Consider the following 5,502-nt stretch of genomic DNA (forward strand, 5'->3'; position numbering starts at 1 on the left):
TGAGTGCTGGCCTGTGAGCTGAAGGTGCTGGTTCAATTCCTGGTTAGGACACATTTCTGGGTTGCAGGCCAGGTCCCCAGTGGGGACCACGTGAGAGGCAACCACACATTAATGTTTCTCTCCCTCTCTTTCTCCCTCCCTTTCCCCTCTCTACAAATAAATAAATAAAATTTAAAAAAAGGATTAAAAAATTAAAATTAATAAATTTAAAAAACTGAATCAAGAAGAAGCAGATAATCTGAACAGATTGATTACAACAATGAAATTAAAGCAATTATTAAAAAACTTCCAACAAATAAAAGTCCTGGACTGGATGGTTTTACAGATGAATTTTACCTAACATTTAAAGAAGAGCTAACATTTATCTTTCTCAAACTATTCCAAAAATTCAAGAGGAGGGAAAAGTCCATTTTATGTTCATTTTATGTGGCCAGTATTATTCTAGTTGTAAAACCAGATACTACAAAGAAATAAGACTATCGGACAATATCTCTGATGACTATAGATGCAAAAATCCTCAAGAAAATATTAGCAGACCAGGTGCAGCAGTACATTAAAAAGATCATACACCATGATCGAGTGGAATTTATTCCTGGAATGCAAGGTTAGTACAATATCCACAAATAAATAAATATGATACATCAAATAAACAAAATGAGGGTTAAAAGTCATATGATCATATCAATAGGTGTAGAAAAACATTGACAAAATCCAGCACCCATTTATATTAAGAACTCTCAGCAAATGGGGAATAGAGGGAGCATGTCTCAAGATAATAAAGGCCTTATATGACCAAACCACAGCTAACATTATACTCAATAGGCGAAAACTACAAGTGTTTCCTTAAGATCAGGAACAAGATAGGAATGCCCACTTTCACCACTTGTATTCATCATAGTACTGGAAGTCCTAGCCACAGCAATCAGGCACGATGAAGAAATAAAAGGCAATCAATTAGGAGAAGAAGAAGTAAAACTTATTATTTGCAGATGACATGATGCTGTATATAGAGATCCCTAAAGATTCTACCAAAAAGCTACTAGAACTGAAATAAATTCAGTAAAGAGGCAGGATACAAAATAAATATCCAGAAATTTAGTTGCATTTTTATACACCAATAATGAACTAAGTCAGAAAGGGAAACTAAGAAAACATTTTCATTTACAATTTCATAAAGAAACAACAACTCAGGAATAAATTTAACCAAGTAGGTAAAACACCCGTATGTGGAAAACTATACGACACTGAAAAAGAAATTGGAGAAGAGACATGTTCTCTAGGCCAGGACCATGACACATGCAACATACCAGCAAGCAGATAGTGGCTGACAAGCAGTAGAAGGGCACCATGGAACCAGGGACTGCATTGTGCACATCCCCAAGGACAGGAGCAGTGCTGCCCTTCTGGAGGGGCAACCTGGCAAATGTCGTCCACTACTTCCCCACGCAAGCCCTCACCTTCACCTTCACCTTCAAGGATAAGTATTATACAGACAGGTCTTCCTAGGGGATGTGGACAAGCACATGCAGTTCTGGAGGTATTTTGCTAGCAACCTGGCCTCTGGCAGTTTTGCTAGAGCCACCTTCCTCTTCTTTGTATACCTCCTGGATTTTGCCAGAACCCGTCTGGCCGCCAATATGGGGAAATTGGGCACCATGCTGGATGTCAAGGGCCTGGGAGACTGTCAGGTGAAGATCACCAACTCTGATGGCATCCAGGGCCTGTACCAAAGTTTCTACATCTGGTGCAGGGCATTATCAACTACTGGGCTGCCCACCTTGGAGTGTACCACCATGCTGCCCGACCCCAAGAACACCCATATCGTGGTGAGCAGGATGATCACCCAGACCCTGAGGGCCTGGTGGGCATGGTCTCCTACCTTTTCCATGCCATGTGGAGGCTGACGATGATGCAACTGGGCGCAAAGGAACTGACATTATGTATAAGGGGACCGTGTACTGCCGACAGAAGATCTGGAAGGTGGAGGGGGCCAAGGCTTCTTCAAAAGCACCTGGTCCAATGTCCTCAGGGGCATGGGCTGCGCCTTTGTGCTGGTCCTGTATGATGAACTGAAGAAAGTCATCTAGATGTGTCCCTCACCTAGACATGGGGACTGGGAGAGCCACATAGAATACTTCACTGTTAGAGACTATTGATCTTACAGAAATTTTAATGTTCCTGGCCAGACAGATCATGTGTAGAGTGCTGGGGAGGACTCTAGAACACTCATTGTGATCAGGACAACTGGTATCCTGATTCCATGCATTGATTGGGGGGAGGGGAACCCTGACATCCTCCTGGGTCCACAGGCAGGGACACTCTGCCACATAGGCCTAGAGCCCAGGTGTTCACAGGACCAGATGTGTTTAGTGTTTATTTAAAGGAAATCATGTTGCCTATTTGTACTTAAGCATTGTCCTCTTTGCACAGCCAAATATTTGCTATTCTATGCTGGGTATTCTGCAAACAATTAAAACCAGACACAGAGGAAAAAAAGAGAAATTGAAGAAGATACAAATAAATTAAAGTGTATACCATGCTCATGGATAGGAAGAATTAACATTGTTAAACTGTCCATACTACACAAAGCAATCTATGGATTCAACACAATTCCTATAAAAATACCAATGGTGTAATTCACAGAGCTAGAACAAATAATCCAAAATTTATATGGAACCACAAAAGACCGAGAATAGCTGCAGCAATCTTGAGAAAGAAGAACAAAGTTGGAGGCATCATGATACCTGATATCAAACTATAGTACAGGGCCGTGGTCATCAAAACATCATGGTACTGGCATAAGAACAGACACGTAGATCAGTGGAACAGAATAGAGAGCTTGGAAATAAACCCACGCCTATATGGTCAGTTAATATTTGACAAATGAAGTGAGGATGTACAGTGGGGTAGAAATAGTCTATTAAATAAATGGTATGGGGAAAATTGGACAGATACATGCAAAAGAATAAAACTAGATCACCTTCTTATACCATGTTAAAAAAATTTTAAAATGGATTAAAGACTTAAATGTAAGACTCAAACCATAAAACTCTTAGAAGAAAACAGACTATAAGATCTCTGACATTTCTCTTAGTAATGTTTTTTTCTGATATATCTCCTTGGCCAAGGAAGCAAAAGAAAAATAAACAGATGAGACTACATCAAACTAAAAAGTTTTTGTACAGCAAAGGAAACCATCAAAGTGAAAAGACATTCAAAATGAATGGGAAAACATATTTGCCAATGATATCTCAGATAAAGGGTTAATATCTAAAATTTGCAAAGAACTCATAAAACTCAATATCAAAAAACCAAACAATCCAGTTATTAAAATGGGCTAAGGACCTGAATAGACACTTCTCCAAAGAGGACATATAGATGGTCAATAGACATGTGAAAAGATGCTCAATGTCACTAATCATCAGAGAAATGCAAATTAAAACCACAATGAGATATCACCTCACACCCATGAAAATGGCTATCATCAATAATCAACAAACAACAAGTGCTGGTGAGGATGTGGAGAAAAGTGAACCCTTGTGTACTGCTGGTGGGAATGCAGACTGGTGTAACCACTGTGAAAAACAGTATAGAGATTCCTCAAATAGTTAAAAATGGAACTGCCTTATGACCCACAGATTCCACTTATGGGAATATACCTGAAGAAACCAGAAACCCTAATTTGAAAAAATTTATGCACACCTGTGTTCATTGCATTATTTACAATAGCCAAGATATGGAAATAACCCAAGTGTCCATCATCAGACAAGAGGATAAAGAAGCAGTGGAACATATATACAATGGAATATCACTCAGCCATAAAAACGAAATCGAAATCTTACCATTTGTGACAGCTTGGATGGACCTAGAGGGTATTATGCTAAGTGAAATAAGTCAGTCAGAGAAAGACAAATACCAATGATGTCACTTATATGTGGAATCTAAAGAACAATATAAATGAATAAACAAAACAGAAATAGAGTCATTGATACAAAGAACAGACTGATGATTGCCAGAGGGGAGGGGGACTGGGCGAAAAAGCTGAAGGGATTGAATAGTACAGATTGGTAGTTATAAAACAGTCATGGGGATCTAAAGACAGCATAGGATATGTAGGCAATAATACTGTAATAACTATGTATGGTGCCAGTTGAGTACTGGAAATATGAGGAAGAACACTTTTTAAAGCATTTCTGTAATCAGTATGCTGTACACCTGAAACTAGTACAAAATAATATTGACTGTAAACTATAATTAAAAAAATTAAAAATAAATTAAAAAAAAATTCAGATATTGTATTTTTTTAGTTGTAGAATATTTTTGTTTCTTTTTTATTTAACACTTTCCCTTTGAGATGTCCTATTTTCCCTTAATTACACTGATGTTTTCTTTTACATCTTTTACCATATTTATAATAGCTGTGATAAAATCCTTATCTGCTAACTTCATCATCTCAGTCATTTCTGGGTCACTTTTTATTGACTGATTTTTTTCTTGGTTATAGGTTATATTTTCCTGCTTCTCTACATGCCTAGTGACTTTTAACATATGCACTATATAATGGATGTTATGTTTTTGTGAGTCTAGATTTTGCTGTTTTTAATAGAGTGGTCTCCTCTGGCAGGCAGTTAATTTACTTATATATCAACTTGATTTTTAAAGCTTTTAAAAAAATGTTCAGCTTTGAGATAATTCTACATTCACATGCAATTGTAATAAATAATAGAGATCTTGTGTACCTTTCACCTAGTTTCCCTCAATGGTAACTAACTTCTTGAATGACTTTGGTACGATATTACAAATAGAAAATTTGCATTGTTACGACTCAGGGACCTTGTTCAGATTTCACGGTTTTATATGCATTGTGTGTGTGTGTGTGTGCTTTTAGTTCCATGCAGTTTTATCGCATGTAGATTTTGTGACCACCAACACAATCAAGATACACAGTAGTTCTGTAACCGGGCAGCCTGGTGTCTGGCTGCGTGCCACCATGTACACACATAATATGAAGATTCTGGGGGGAAGAAAACAGGTTTTTATTAACAGGGTACCCGACTGAAGAGGGCTGGGAGCATTCCTGCTCCTAGCCCACCTCATCCACAGAGCACAGAGATTCCCTTCTTCCCCAAAAGATAGAAATATTCAACAAATAAAAAGTATGAAAAAAACCCAAAACCCAGAAGTTCCTTGTCATTTCTTATCTGTAGCCCAAGGTTATTAGTCCAGTGGGTCTCTGTCTCTCCAGCTTCAGGCTTTCTCTCTCTGGTGCACACTTGTGAGCTCAGTGTCTCCATTGCCCTGCAGCAGCTTTTCTCTCTCTTCCTCTGGGTCTGGGGTGTACTGCCAGATCACTCCAGAGGGTCTTGCAGGGAAAGCTCCAAGCATGGGGCCCTGGTGCCTGAGGCTGCCTGTGCCCCTGGGGCCAAGAAACATTCCCAGCTAACACCTTCATTTCCTGCTCCCAGCCTCCCTGCGCTGCTTTCAGGGCCAGAGCGCAAGGGC

At 39.1% G+C, this 5,502-nt stretch overlaps 1 pseudogene; it reads left to right on the plus strand.

The window, feature by feature from the left end:
- Positions 1 to 1,347: 1,347 nt before the first annotated feature.
- LOC112316985 (ADP/ATP translocase 3-like) lies at positions 1,348 to 2,087 on the plus strand (annotated as a pseudogene).
- Positions 2,088 to 5,502: the final 3,415 nt, after the last annotated feature.

This window comes from Desmodus rotundus, chromosome 7 (assembly GCF_022682495.2).
Source record: "Desmodus rotundus isolate HL8 chromosome 7, HLdesRot8A.1, whole genome shotgun sequence".
NCBI lineage: Eukaryota > Metazoa > Chordata > Mammalia > Chiroptera > Phyllostomidae > Desmodus > Desmodus rotundus.